The following is a 16,359-nucleotide window of genomic DNA, read 5'->3' on the forward strand; positions in this document are numbered from 1 at the left end:
AGTGAGGGCTGGGAACTGTCTCCGAAATTGGGGGGATCTGTCCAGGATGGCCACAGGTTTTTCGGATTGCCTATAGGCTGTGTCCTGCATATTCTGGGAAACCTGATTTAGAGCTTGGCCTGCCAAAGGATCAGGCTGCTGCAGATGCTGGATATCACACCTTTCCTGAGCAAAGTGGGGGCACCTCCACCCCAATGGCAGTATTGCTGAGGCCGTCTCCTGTCAGAGCTGCGGAGGAGTTATGTACCAACTTAGTGTTTCAGATATTCCCAGCCGTGACTGGAAAGCAACTCGTGTCTCCACAGTGATGGAAATGGTTCATAAGAGGTGAATGAAGACTGCCAGGGCACTGCGGGGGCAGGGAGCCAGGAGCCAAGGGTGATAACACAGCCATCGGGGCAGGACCCCCCAGCCAGGGCCCTGTCCTACTGTACCTGAGCAAGGCAAGCAGAGCAGTTTGTGGGCAGTAGCCAGGATCAGCCACCAGTCCAGGTCACCAAACAAGTTGATGGGGATGAGGCAGATCCCAGTTCAAGCTGGGAAGTCAAGTCCCTGGCTGGGTGTCCAGACGAGTGGGCTGCATGGGCAGGTACAGGCACGGCTGCAGTATAGCTCAGGCAGGAGCCAGGGATGAGCCTCAGCTTAAAAGCAGCTGCCAAGCAAAGGAGGGTGGAACCCCTACTAAGGCTTCCTCCAGGTCTCCTAACAACAGCCTGTATCAGTGTGTCCTGGTTTCAGCTGGGACAGAGTTAATTTTCTTTCTAGTAGTTGGTATAATGCTGTGTTTTGGATGTAGTACGAGCAGCCAGCTCACTCCTAGAAGGTGGGGAGGCTGCACTACAGGCCCTGACAGGGTCACCACAAGCCACCCTACCACCTCAAACCTTGGTTGTGTCTTGTCTGTGTCAGCTAATGCATGGTTTGCCCTCTGTCCCACCCTGCTGGGGCTCCCCAGGTATGGTACGCAATTTCCTTCCTCAGCATTCAGCCTGGAGTTACCCAAACCCTGCCTCAGCATGACTGGGTCTGTTAGGGTAAAAATTCAAGCTATCAGGTTGCCAAGAAATTATTCAGAACTTCATTCTGATTATTCCTTTAATTCTAAAGATCTCCAGGAACTCATTCCAATTTCTCCAGAAACAGCTCCTCCCCACACATCTCTGATTCAGCTCTGCATTATCTGGGTTACATGGCCCCAAGCTGCAGTCTGCTGCAGAACCAAGATCACCAGGTCTGAAGCCCTCCGAAATGTTGCAACTACTGGTTTGGTACCAGCACCGGTGTGAGGAGGTGCACGCTGTGGCTCTGCCTAAAGAACTGTCTAGGGTTCACACAGGGTGTAGAGATGCACAGGGGCTGCTTCTCAACTTGAGCCCATGTTCTCATCACTCTTTGTGCACCACCCTTCCTCCCCTTTTTCCTTCAGACTTAGCTCGGATCCCTACCCAAGGGCAGGTACAGGGGCGTGGGTTATTTGAGTATGACAACATTTTCTAGCTCAAGCAGTACTGCCACAGAGCCCAACTTGACAAGCCCATCAGAGTTTATTAGCCTGAGGTCCACTCTACAGCATGTGTCACCTCCATCATTTTGTGTCTCCTTGCCTGCTGATTTGAAGCAAACACTGTAGTTCATACAGTTAATGGTCTGAGCACTGCCGGGCTGTGGAGGTATAGATATAGGGTCTTGCTGATACATACTGGAGTTTCTTGGTGCTTTCACTGCTTTGCTCCAAACATTTCATCACCTGCCCACTGGGGCATCTTGCTGGCTTTGCAGTGGAATGTCACCCAATAGTACCCTGCATATCCTCACCTCTGTTTCTCCTGGGAGGGCTGGAGGGCCCTCTGTTCTTCTGACCATGCCTCCAAAGCTGTGAGGACAGCTCTGTCCCCCTCTGCCAAGTTCTTTGTGAGTGTCTGGTCGCTGAGCTGCAAAACTCAGAGCCTGGCTGTCTGCTTCGCAGTATGCCTTCTCTTGTTCCTCTTTGCCTCTCTGCAAGCTTCTGTGATTAGGAGACTGAACTTATATTTCAATACTTACTTATATTTCAACACCTCTGTGACTAATCTCTGGCAACATTTTCAATCTGTCTTGACCAGAAGAAACTCTGGCTTTATTTGAGCTTTCCTCAGCAAAATGGCTCAGATGCTCTCCTGGGGAGAGGAACCTCAGCAACCTCAGATCCTCTCACATTTTCCTGATCCAGCTCATCCTTTGCCTTCTTCCGTTGTTCTGCTTCATTATCCTGAACTTTTCCATTTCTCCCATTTCTGTTTGCAAATCTGTCTTTCATCCAGGGCACACATATTGGACTGACTTGGTTCTTCATCCAGTCTTGACTTTCTCCCAGCCTCCTTCTGTGTCCGTGGTCATCCTGAAACCCAGTAGAACCAATGTTTGTCATCACCCCCTCAGTCTGCAAAGAAATGTCACTTCTCCATTTCTATCACATAAGTCTGTTGTGTGTCATTTCTTTCAGCACCTGGTTCAAAGCTGCCTTGCCCTTTGTCTAGACAAACTTCAGTGGATTCACACCGATAGGTCACAGACCTGATCTCCCTGTGCTCTCCCATCTCCTCCACAATGGCTTTTGGGTCCTTCCAGCACAGCCTCACTTGTCTTGGTCTCCTCTGCATGTTCTCCCAGTGGAAGTGGCCACACAGCTCCTGCCTATGTCCATGCAGCTCCTGCCTATCTCCTTTCAAATCCTGTATGGGGAAAAATAATTTGAATAAAAGTCTCTCCCAGTATGTTTTTATTTTAGCTGTGTTCTTTAACTTTGGGGAGCACTGGTGATCTACTGAAGTCTCAGGCACCGGGCATTTTCACATTATCCTTCCACCATATGTCACACTGTAGATGGATATAGGACTTAATAATGCTAATATGACAAGAACAAACGCTTATTAATAAAAACTGCTGAGACACAAAGAGTGACTAGAGCTACCTACCCACAGATGTTGTAGATTTTCTCTGTCACATAAAGTCTTCAAATCAAGGCTGAAAGTCTTTTTAAGAGATGATCTATAACTCATCCAGAAGCTATTGGCCTGATGTAGAAATTATTTGGTGAAGTTTTGTAGCCTATTTTATGTTGAAGTTCAGGCTAGAAGGTTGTAATGCTCCCTTCAGGCCCTAAAATCTTGGGCTCCATGGAGCTCACATTGTCTATTAGATGTGTTCTATCTAAAAAAAAAGGCTTCACATATAAGAAGCTTCTGATGTCTATTCCAGTGTCTCATTGAACATATCTTTTTCTTTACATGTCAATATATTGACTTCTAAATAATCACTGGAGATACAAAGTACATGATGACAAGGAGATTATGGCACCTGTCATGTCCCTTGCATGCTCTCAGCTGGCAGCGGCTGGTGAGTTACTGCAGCCCTGAGCAGACCTCTCCGTTTCTGCCTGCTCAGAATTATCCTAGTAGTTTCAAGCTGCACCTCTTAACCTCTGGATAAAATCCTTGTCCTACTGAAGTCAGCGGGACCTTGGCCACTGACACTTAACAGAGCTAGGATTTCACTCTGCGTAGCACTTCTTCCGGCATTTTGCTTTTTTTCCATTATACCTCATCTTCTCTCCTGACACAGATGCATCCATATTTCTCCCGTTATTTCTCTCCTGTGGTTGAATGCCTCCATTCACGCCACGTGGAGCATCCAGCTGCCAGGACTCAGCCACACCGCACCAGAGGCCCGTTCCTCTGTCCTGCAGTTTTTCTGTGGCGAGGACAGAGTAACTCATGACACGTTTCCTCCGGCGTCTTTCAGCTTGAGGCATTGGGCAGCTCTGCCCTGCACAGGACAAGGGGTTAGACAGTATCTTTTCTGCGTGGGGCTGCTGAGGGGTAAGGGCTGGACACCAAGGCTTTCTGTTAGCTGAATATACCAGCTACTCCCAGTTACCTGGGAAAATTTTAACGCTTTGGGCCAATCTAGAGTGGGTACTGCATGTCAGTGCCCCATCACATCTGATCCCACCTCCTTTCTCTGACAGTGGGCAGTGCTGGATGGGGCAACACCAGGGGTTCCTTGCCACTCTTTCCCATCCCCTAAAATAGAAGAGAATAATACGCAGTGAACAAATGTTTTTATCTCCTTTTGAAAGAAGGTTACTAAAAGTGATTTTTATACCAACGTAGACCCATAGTGTAGACATGCTTTTAACTGTTCTGGAGCAACTGAGCTTATTTTTATTCAACCAGTTTCAAGTGCTTCTGGTGTTGATTCATTAGAAAGTAACAAAGTGACCAGGCATGGGCTATACCAGGGTACGAGCAAGTGGACTAAAATCTGTTCAGCAGAGATAATTTTGAAGCCACCTAAAATGTGGCATAGGAAAGTAATGATGCTTGACCTGGACATCCTGAACGAAGCTGCCATGAATGTATATAAAGATTCGCGTGATCCACAGTGACTGTTGGCCACCTCATTAGGCGTTTAATTCTAATAGTAATTTTTGGGTGAGGATGTCCTGCTCGGTTCTAAATAATGTTTTGGCATATAAATACCACAGGTGAATTATACACTGTGTCAAAGGATTTTCTCTGATGCATTGTCCTTTGACTGTATTAAAGTGTTCCCTTTTCTTGGGTTGTGAGAAAGAGGAAATTTGGGAATCAATTTTGTCCTTTCCATCATCAGGTGACAAAATAGTCTGCCTTGTTTAAAGAAAAGCATGTGTGTGGGTTTGGGGGGAAATCCATGGAGATCTAGTTTTGTTCCAGGGCATGGTGCCTTTAAGGAGAATAAATATATAGGAAAATATTACTAGACCCAGCTTCTGTCCATAGGTGAGTGTCCATACTGGGGACAGTATACAAGATAAAGGCAAGTATCTAAACCAACTTCCTAGCCAGTCCGTGGCCTGGGTTGCACCCTGCTCTAACCGTTCTGGGTACTGAGCTTCAGGACAGATCTGGACTAATTGGTGAGGGACCGGAGAAGAATAATGAGATGTCCAGAAAGCATAGATTTCTGTGGTCTAGAGGGAAGATGACTGAAATGACATACCATCAAGTCTTCAAATACATTTGAAAAAATGTAGCAGTGGTGAGCTTCCAAAATTGTCCACTATATCTACTGAGGATAGTAGATACCGTGGACAATTATGGGAGACGGCTTAGTCTGTAGCAAGACAATAGGAGAAACTCTCTAACAGTAAGGAGAGTGTTAGGACAGGATGCATTATCCTCTATAGGACAGGCATTAGAATAAGAAGCTGGTCTTGGAGAAACTTCACTGAGTATGTTTAAGGACAGGTTACACAAATATCTCAAATGACCGGTTTGTGTATAGTGGATCCCACTTACAGCTGGGGGAAGGACTAGAGGGCCTGCCGAGGTCCTTATGAGCTGTAATTGATGTGTTTCTATGAATAAGAAGTCAAGATGCCAAGAACATTGCTTATTCCACCGCCATTCAAAAGACAGAAGCCTTCTACCAAGGGTGAAGTCTAACGATCAAATTTGGGAAGATGAGTGGCTTTTTTTCCCAGAGGAAGCAATCTTGTTTTCCAGACCCTAAGCATTAACTAAAGAAAAAATTACCTTGCCTATAAAATTGCGTCAATAATCTTAAAATTACAAAGTGAACATAAAATGATGCGGGGGAATCTAAGCAGCCTGAAGCTCCGGCGCTGTGGAGAACTGCTCTTCTTCATGTCACGTATTGCTAGTGGGGACAGTTCAAATTTCACTTTCTCACTTTGGAAACAAGTTTGCATTTCATACTGCAAGGAGAAGTCCGAGCAGGTAAAGGCTTGTTCTTATGGATTTACCAGATGTCTCTGATGAAGTTGGTTGTGAAGGAACTCAGCATCCTCCTAGCATGTACTTGGCTATAACCCATTGCAAATGGCACCTCGCCCGGGAGTGTGCTGTGAGCTGCATTTAACTTGTGGCTGTAGCATTGGGAAGAAGTATCCTGGTGGGATCTTTCCTCCAGTGCACCCACAAAGAGGTTGGGGTTTCCGACACAGACAATCTCAAAATGATCTAACAAGGTGGTGGGACCAGCTGCAACCTTCCTCACCGCACCCAGTGCCTATGGGGAGCATGTGTGAGGAGGCAGGGTGCTGCGGCAGCCCCCACCACAGCACCCACAGCAGCCCACACCCATGCCCTCGCCATGGGCTCCAGCCCCCTCCTGCGGGTCCAGAGCACAGGTCATGCCTGGAAGCTGCTTTCCCATGTGCGGGGAGTGAAGCTGTGGGCAGGGGCACTGTGGCCGGGACATTGGGTCTGCCCAGGCAGGGGGCTTGGGAAGGCAGCGTGCCCCAGCAGTGGGGACGGGTTTCCTCTCTGCCTTGCCCCACTCCTTTTGAGCTGCTCAGGTAGCAGGAAAGGAGAGGAAACACAGTTCCCAGACCTCTGCTCGGGATTTCTGCGCTCAACATAACCACCCCGGGTGCAGCTCCTCCTTCCAGCGTGCAGCAAGCTGGGTTTCCAGGTCCCGGATTTTGCCCAGGGAAGCCAGCTGGGTGAGCTCCTTGGGGACCTCCTCCTCAACAGGGTGCTCCCATAGACGGACATCACCGAGGCCCCAAGCTGGGCACCCTGCCATGCCCAGCATGAGCTCAGGGTGACACTGGGAGCTATCACGACGTATTACAAGTCCTGGAGCACAGGGGAATCCAGCATCCCAACTGAAGATTGTGGGTGGAATAGAGACATCCCAGGCACATGGCATCAGCTGGGGCCAGAGGCAATTATTCAGAAGACATGGGCTGGTATACCTCAGATGCTCATGGGTTTGGGGATGTAGTAGAGGGCCATGGTAGGACATGGGTAAAAACCACTCGGGGAGGTGGGGTCAGGAGCAAAACTTCTTCCCCGCAGCTACTCAGCACCGCATCCTGCCTTCCCCTGTGTCCAAAGGCTGCGTAAGCCCCTGCGTACCAAGAAGGACCAAGACCGTCCAGTAGCCTCCTTACTCAGAACCCCTTTAGGAGAGATTTTAATTCGTGTAAATGAGTGTTTTTAATTTGTTATACTGGCCTTTATCTCTATTACCATCTCATTTGCTTTTAAACCTAGTTTTGCCATCCTGACTGAATTCCATTTGATGCATTAGGAGTAATTCTCTTCCCAAAGGGTTAGACATTTTCTCTCCACATAAAAGTCGCTTATTTTGGATAAAGAGACGATTAGATTTATCTTTAATATTTTAATGGCAGCCAGGATTATTGGGTGGGCAGCCCCGGTTTCAGTTGTTGTTGGGGGATTAGACTCTAATAAACTCTTCAGATTGGGATTTTTTTTCTGTTTTGCACAAAGTACTTGTATTTATTTAAAAAATTTCACTTCTTTTTGAGTCATAAATTCCATTTGCTGTTTCCTATTAGTATTAAATCAAGTTGATTAAATTCGTAGTGACTATTTGCACATATATCTTTTTAATTTTAACATCCACAACATAAAATCTTTAATGGTGCAATTTGAAATACCTGCAACATACATTGCTGTTGCTGTTTAAACAGATGGAAATGAGGATCCAGAGGGAGGGGGGACAGAGAGAGAAGAAGGGATGGAGAGATGGACAGACAGACGGATGTTGAAAAGGGGGTGAACTGGCTACCCCCATCACATGTAATGTTAAAGATTGGGGTTTTATAAGGAGGTAGAATTTGGAAGGAGCTCCCTTCCTCCCCTCAAAATCACCAGCATCTCTGGTGAGCAAAAGGAGCTCGCAGCCCTCCCAGGGCCGCAAGCCCAGCTCGCCTCACAACCCTTCCAGTGCCAGGAGCCAGGCAGCCCCTGGAAGGTGGCATTTGCTCAGAGCAGATGCTTGCGGGGCTGGGCGGGTGCAAACCCAAAGAGCAGGCGCCCCTCGCCCCTCGGGGCTCCGCACCCTGCCTTGGCTGTCATGGATCCTAGTTTAGGCTAATCGGAAACTTCGTAATAGAATAAAATGTCAGCAAAGTAGAAATCAATAAGTGTTAATGCTCCAGGACTTTCACTGCTGGGCTCCCCTCTCGGGCTCCCCCCTCCTGCACCATCCTGTCCCTTTGATTTCAGTCCCTTCTCTAATCCCCACCTCATCAGCTCCGGGAAGGGCTGATCTGCAGCAGAAAATCCCTCATTCGGGGCAAAATCAGCTTAATTTGCAGCAATTTGTAGCAGGTCTTTGCTGGGATTTGAGTCTCAAAATTATCCCGCGGGTGGGGGCTGCAGCCCCTTGCAATATGGGCAGAGATTTCCCCGCTCCTCTGCTTGCAGAGATTTGTCTGGGGAGTAATTACAGCCGGGGGCGCAGCCCGGCCCCCAGCCCCGGGCCCGGCGCTGCGCCCCCTCCGCCCACGGGGCCTGGCACCGGGCGAGCGGCCGAACGCGCAGCCGCCCGGATTAGCAGCATTAGCAGCCAGCGCCGAGCAACAATTAATCATTTGCTGGTAAATACAAGCGGGAGCCTCCCCCGGCTGGCCGGGAGGGAGGGGAGGGAAGTGGAGAAGGGGGCGGCTGCCGCCCCGGCGTGCAATAGAGCAGTGGGGAAAGGGAAGGACTGGAGGGATGGAGGCACCCGGGGACCTTGTGGCCTCGGGACGGGCTATCAGAGCAGGCAACTTTCCTTTCGCTAATGCCGCTAATTACCGGCGGCAGCTCCGGCCTCGGCCGAGGAGGGATCCCAAGCATGACCCCCGGTTTCCCCGGGGCAGGGTGCCGCGGGCAGAAGCCCCCCGCAGAGCCGGGCGCCCGCAGCTTCGCCCGCGCCCCCGGGCGAGCGCCTTCCCGCGGGGGCAGACCCCGGGCGAAGGCCGGTGGAGCCGGGGCAGCCCCGGCTGCTGCGGTGCCGCTTCGCACGGGGCGGGGGTGAAGGTGCCCAAATCCACAATCCCAATAATCCCGGGGGTTGCGTGCCCAAAGGGGAACATTGTTTTGAGTGCAACTGGTTTTCCAGGAGAGGGAGAAATAAAGCGGTGTGGAGGTAGCTTTAGGTCACGGCGCGTTTAGGTGTCGGGTCAGCACTTTGCTTGGTGCCCCGTGACCTTCTTCGTGAAAAATTAGCTTGAGGTGAAATCGGAATTACACACATTAAATGAATTAAAAGCCGACTAATTAGTGGTTCTGAAAAATTCAGCGGGGAATCATCCACTGGTGGAGAAGTTTTGAAGATGGGTTGCCTAGAGATCGGTTTTTGATCCATACCACGTAATATCTTTGTGGTAACTTGGAAGAAAATACGAAATCGATGCTGGTAATGATTTCTACTTGACATAAAAATTGGTGGAGTGATAAATAATGATGGGAGCAGGTCAGTTATACCAAGCAATCTGGATCATTTGGCAGGCTCTGCTCATTTGAACAATATGTGATTTTAATATAGCCAAATGTAAGATCATATATCTCAGAACAGAAAATGAAGGTCACAGGATGCTGTCATGGGAAGCAGTGGCTCTGAGGAGGATGGAGGAGATGTGACAGATAATAAAAACTAAACGTGGACTTTTGGTGTAATCTGCTCTATTGGAGCTACGCAATTTTTGGATGTATTGGCAAGAAAATATTACCTAGTAGGATGAGGATGGTCTTGACATCCCAAGACCATAACAGATTCATATTGTGTCCACTTCTGGTGTCTGCATTTCCAAAAATGACACTGAAGAACTGGAAACTATTCAGACAAGAGCTTCAGGAACAACCCATGAGCTGGAAAACCTGTCGTACAGTGAGAATTAAGAAGCTCAATCTATTCAGCTTGTTAGGGAGAAAATTAGGAGGTGGCTTGGTCACCCTCTGTAAGTAGTTAGGAGAGACGCTTTCAGAGGGTGGAAGGTTCTTTAATTTATTAAACAAAGGCATAACAGGATTCAGCACCGGAAGGTCAAGCTAACTAATTCATAATTAAATTAATTAATTTAATTAAATATAAGTATTAATATAAGGCCTGGATTTTTCACAGTGAAAATAATTAGTAGTGTAGGTGAGACATTTTTAAAAGAGATTCTTGTTGGAAAAAAGCTGTTTTGTTGGAAATGTTGGGGCTTTTGACAGAAAAATAGGTAGTTGCTTACAGAAATTCCTACAGCAATATATTTTGAAACAGTTTGTTTTACAAAATTGTTCTGAAATGTATTTTCTCATGTTAATTTATGCATTTTCATTTTATATTATTGTACAATTATCACATTATATCATGAAAAATCGTTGAAATCTATTTTCATTTTAATTTTCAAACTGTTAAGTACATTTGCTATGTAGTACTGAGTGAATACTAAACTGATGGAAAGTTCTTTCATTGTTACACAGCAGAGAATCTTCACGCTGCCAAAAGTGTGATATATTCCATGTGCCATGAAGTTTCTGATGACCTTAATGATTTTAAAATATAAAATAGGAATCACTATCTCCGTTGTCAGTCATGGTGTGTTGCCAGCAATAAGGTGTGTGTATACTGCAGGCAGCGCTTGCTGTCAGCTGTTGCTGATGACCTGCAAGACTAGTAGAAAAAAAATGAAACGATGTTACAAAACAGCATTTTAAAACTACAACGTTAATTCTCCATGGAAAGAAAATACTTTAAAATGTTAGAATTCCCGACAGTATGAGAAAACCTGATTTACAGCCACCTCTAATATTGCAGCGTTAAAACTGTTTACCTGAGGAATGGTCTTTCCTGTGTAGACCTTCTAAAATATGTGCTCGAGCACAGATGAAGCTTACAGCCTTGGCACAGGTCGGACTCGGCGACTAATGAGCCTGTCTACACTGAACATGGCTTTTGGATCCAGAGTGCACTCCAGATGCGAAGGTCCTGATCACCTCCATTGCTGCACTTTGCGTTGCGCAGGGGTCTCAGGAGATGCAACCTGGTGTCCTTGCAGATGAAACAAAGTGGGAAGATTATGTGGTTTGGGCCCCCCCTCCCAGCACCCTCCAGCTGCTAATAGGTCTTCAATCCATGGCCCAGAGAAGAGCGGATCCAAAGAAATTGCCCCTAATATCTGGAGTGGAGGTGGCAGGTCTTCAGCACCAACAGTCATTAGTGCCTCCTGGCCTCCCCTAATGAATTAATAACCTGCAGGGCAGATGGAGCCACAAAATGTCTAACTGAAGCCATGGAGCCAACAGAGAGCACAGTCATGGACAAGTAGGGTGGAGGGATGGAGTCAAAAGATCCCTCATCAGGGCAAGCGCAGGAGGGTGTAAACTGGTGATATTCCCAAACCAGGGCTGCGTGGAGGCTCGTCGTGACCCCCTTGCTCCTTCGGCAGGGAGGAAGGTTGTGCTCTGGCTGCCCAGGCAGCCTGCTGCCCAGCAGCAGGTGCCACTTACACCACTTTGGTTTGCATCACTGGAGTCTCATCAGCCCTCTGCTTTCCCCTTGGTGACCCAAAGGACTGAGATGGCAAAATGAGCCCCGGGTGCCCTTTTGTTTCCTCAGACTCTGTATTAGCAGCTGGGATATCTCATGTCTATCCCAACTTTGGGTTGCTTGGGATAGGTCCATGGTTTATGAACGCTCCCAGGCCTCTTTCTCATCTTACATCCTTGCATAATATCTTCCAATATGCATCCCATTTTGTTGGAAAACATGTCCCGTTCTGTTAGAAAATAGCCTCTATTGAGCAACGCATCTCTGCCTTCATCCTTGTGTGAAGCTGAGCAGCCCACCTTCAGGTCAGCATACATTTCTGAAAATGCCACAGTCCCACTCCCCAGGCTATTTACAATCCAACCTAGAAGACTTAAAAGAGCATTTTGACAGTCTGGGATGGAGGAAGCCTCTATCAGTGCTGCTGCTCTGGTGTGGTGGAGCACGGGCAAAGCTGGCTCGCAGCCACCTGCCAGAGGTTTGGTTTGCAAGGCAGAGGTGAAGCCTGGGGGAATGAGAGAGGACATAGGCATGTTTGTTAGATGGGAATGGGTTAAAGAGACAAGGAAGTACTTTGAACTGAACCAGGGTGTTTGGAGGCCCTGGAAGGAAAGCGGTGCTTGCTCCTCAGGGCTGAGGCTGGGCGAAGCCAATGGCGCAGGATGGTGCCACTGCCTCTCCCAGGCGGCGTGCAGGAGTGTCAGCTGGAGAAGGTCCTGCACATGGGGTGGCCTGGAGACATCACGTGGCTTTGGTGTGCTAAAAGCCACTGTCTTCTGATGAAGTTAGCATAGGACTGGACTGCAGTGCTCCTGGTCCTTCTGTTCATGCCATGGCAGCACGCTTCGTCTTCAGATTCCTAACAAAACCTACACTGAAAAATAAAGCTAAACATTGTTCAGGGCATTGCAATATGCTCTTAGGTTTGTTGTAAGTGAACATCCTTTCCCCCAAAACCTCCATTACAGCCATCAACAAAACCAGCTTCACACTGAGGTTCCTCCAGAGGTTAATAACCATTAGAAAAGCAGATACCAAACCCTGATGGAAACAATGCAAAGGTGTGTTAAGGGTTTGATTATGCTTCCAGTTCACACATCCCCTTAACATAAATCTAAACCTGGGAAAATTAACGGTAGAGAAACATTTCAATAATCCCTTTAACTTTGAATCTCTGCAACAGAAATACCAAGGTGCATAATGCTTTCATGTGGGCTTCAGAGATGGATTTGTAAAACAGAACAAAACACTTTTTTCAAAACATAAAGCATTAATATACCTTCAGTAACTATGGCTTGTCTTGCATTAACCTAAGGGGCAGATTTGCTACCTCTCCTCATATTATCATATTGAATAATACTCATAGAAGCCAATGGAACTACTTGTGAGTAAAATATTACTCAAAAACATAAGACTATCAAAGCCAAATCATATGTAAATAATATCCTTCAAAGTCTGCTGAACATGTCTTCTAGCCACAGAGCGCTAACATTTTAATTATCAAAATATAAAAATGCTCACTGCAAAAGCCCAAGAGTCCAAAGTTTTTGAATTAAGTCCATAAAAAATAAATATATTAGGTTGAAAATTATGGAAGGCTTTAAATAATGCATTAAGCTTCTTTTTTTGAGCATTAGAATGGCTCCAGTTGGTGTTGTCAAACCTTTTGCAGCAGTGGTGATGGAGACACTTTTTAATAAAAGCTGAAATTTTCTTGTAATCTCTTGATCCTTAGAGGTCTTTGTGAAAACCACAAATATAGTGAGATGCAAGGCAACATTGTGAAATTTGGCAACAACATAGAAATTACAATTAATGAATTATTTTGTTTGCAGTGACCTGTAAAGAAGACACGTTACCTTAACAAGATGTTGATCAACTTCCTTTGGAACTGACAGTCCGTCCTGGAGTTACCGACAAAACAGGGAATAAGTATGGACTCTGTCTTTCCAGCACTTACACAGACTAGCTCACCAGAATAAACCTTCTTAAATATTTTTGAAGGGCAGGGTGGACTTTCCACAGGAAAAACAAGATAATTGACCCAGACTGCATGTTACTGGAATGACAAAGTAAATCTTCACATTTACATTTGTGCTAATAAAAGAGGATAATGACTGGGTAATCAAAACTTTATACATTTTGTAGTAAGTAATTTCTATTACTTTTTAAATGGTTGGGTTTTTTTGAAGCTAACATTCTTGAAACTTATTTTGTGAAACATTTGCTGATTGTTGGTGCAGCTGTAGCATTAACTAAATTCTAACATTAAATTCCTTATGTCTAGAAATACTCTTCCATTTTAAAGAAAAAAAAGGTGCATTAAAGGGTAAAATAACCACCAACTGCCATCACAATGTCATCAGTGACCTCAGCAAAATGGTCTGTAGCCCATTAAATCATATGTTAAGTTTTCTCTCTGGGCTTTAGACCTTCGGTCTCTCTGATCTCTGCTCCTCCTCAGTAGAGCCAACCGGGGTTATGCTCTCCAGCTGCACAGAGCCAGGCTGGATACCTCAAAATGCAGCAGCTCCTGTAAAGCTGGCACTACAGTCTTTACCTAAGCTGAGGAACTCTGTAATAATTTAAAAGGCAGAGAACTGATCACCATACCACTAGAAGAAACTCCTCCTTAAAGTTTTCTTTAACAAAAAGTGGTATAGAAGATAACAAAAGCACCAACATACGAAGTGTTATTTATATCAAATAATTTGTCCTGAATTACATTCATAGGATGCTCAGATGCCATAGCGATTAACACAGCATAAAAGTCTAGATTAGATACTTCAAATAGATGTTTGTGAATAATATTATATGCAAATACTTCCATGCACAACACTGCTGCACCTGAAACTTTTGGAGCCTGAGCCATGCTTGGTCCTTCTCCCCTCCCTGTTAACTCAGACCTCTCTGCAGCAAAGCCAAGATCTGGTGCAAGTGCTGAGCCTGATCTGATCTCACCAATGTCAAGGGTACAGGATAGATCTTAGTAGAGGTGCAGCTTGGGAATGTGGATTTAAATTAATGCTGGAGGAACACAGGAGCTGGTTCAGTTGACTTTCCAAACACTATAGTTGACCCTGAGAGATGGAGCAGCCATTTATGGACTGGTTTTGGGGGAAGGGATATGGACCGCAGATGGCTTAGTGCTTAGAAGAGGGAAAGGTGGACCTGCTGCTGTGAGCAGTGCTCTCAAGGGTGATGTCTGAAGGGGGAGCAGAACTTTTAAATCAGAATCGGGGTGTCAGGGAAGAGAGCATTCACATAGTAAGCGCAGACATTGAAGGTTTTAAGTATCTGGTACCTTAGTACAGGTAGATGAGTTTATGACAGTGAATATATTTGGGTTTTCAGCTTCATTTTTCTTGTAAAAGAGTGTTTCTCTAAGCCATATCACTAATCATCACTGCCCACATCTGACAAGCTCCACGTTGAACTAAGAGGTAAATTTGACTTAGGTTTTTAACTGATAGTTTCCAAATCATGTTACGAAGTTACCTGAAATAAACAGTCCACTCCAGCTCGGCAGTGAACATCAGCAAATGATTTTTTTCCTTGTTCTAATTTACAAGAGGAGTAAAAATAAACTAAAAACAGTTTTTTGTTATTCAGCTTCCTGCAAATCACACTGAGTGCTGAAGGTTTGCACCAGGAGTCTCAGCTGACATAGGTGGGTGACAGCTAGGAGGGAGGGAGGGAGCTCTGTTAGACAAGGTGGGGGACCCCCACGGAGCATTCAGGTAGCAGGGTGCTGTATTTTTCTCTCCAATTTTTTCTGCCTCCAATACCTAGACAAGTGCTGCACTCTCTCTTTCAGCCTGGCGCTGGGGTATTGTGGCTGTATGCTTGGGAGAGGAGAAAATATCACTGAAAAAATAAATCCATGACAAGTTTCCTGGAAAAGTCTGGGCACGCTTCTCCAGGGGGAGACACCGCGGGTGCTCAGGGACTTGCTGCGCGTTCTTCCTGGTGCAAGAGGAGGAGCCAGAGCCTCTGTGCTGCTTATGATTTTATTACATCCAGCACAATGTAGAAATTGCTCTGCACGACTCTGAAAGACACAGAGAGGGAAACCTGAAAAAAGTCTGGCTTAGGAACCCAGGGAAAAGGCAGCGATTCCAGAAACGTTTAACAGAAAAGTGAGAGTATAAAGACACCGTCATTAACATGGCTTGAAAAAACAGGACATTAACGCAGCCGAAAGCTCTTGCTGGTCAGACCTGCCAGGACATCCCCAGCTACACGGGTGTATCAGCAGCCGGAGGGGCTTTGATTCTATTGATGTAGGTACGTGTGGTCAGGAGGAGAAAGTGGAGAGTAGTCACAGGAGGGATGGAGACCAAGAAACAAAAAAGAAAAAAGAGAGGGGAAATAGGAAAGAAAGGACAGAGAGAAAGGGGAAAAGGAAAAAGAGATAAAATGGGGGGGAGAAGAAGAGAAATGGGGAAGGCGAGCAAGCGAGACTGTATTTCTATAATTACTGTGGATTGGCTCGGATTAAGGGCAACTAGCTATCTCTTGGTTTTTCCTTTTTATATAACAACTAATCTCCTTCTAATCAGTTATTATTAAATTATATTCCATTTTTAATTCATTCACAGATCGTTGGTGGCACAATTCGGACATCTGGACAGATAATTGAATAGAGATAATTTATGTAAATGAGGAACAGTTGTGTACAGAGGTGGGGGAGGGGAGATTTTGGCTCCTGAGGCCGGTGACCTAATGAGGAGTCTCCAAAGGCTGCCCTTGCTCCCTGGGAGGACTCAGGTGCGAGGGGGGATGCTGGGGATATTTGGGTATTGTGTGCTGGATATTAACACATGTACAAGAGGCCATCAAGCCCGAGTTGTCTCACTTGACCCAAGGGACCAACCTGTATTGAACATCATTTCTCCCAAGGCTGAAGACACTGGCCAAATAGTTGGCATCTGAAGATGCCCCTTGCCTCCCAGGAAGAGGTTGCTTCTAACCCAGATCTTTTCACCACCCCGATTTACAACGTGACGCCCCAGCGCTGCAGTGATCCGTCCGTGG

Source organism: Calonectris borealis, chromosome 5 (genome assembly GCF_964195595.1).
Source record: "Calonectris borealis chromosome 5, bCalBor7.hap1.2, whole genome shotgun sequence".
Taxonomy (NCBI): Eukaryota; Metazoa; Chordata; class Aves; order Procellariiformes; family Procellariidae; genus Calonectris; species Calonectris borealis.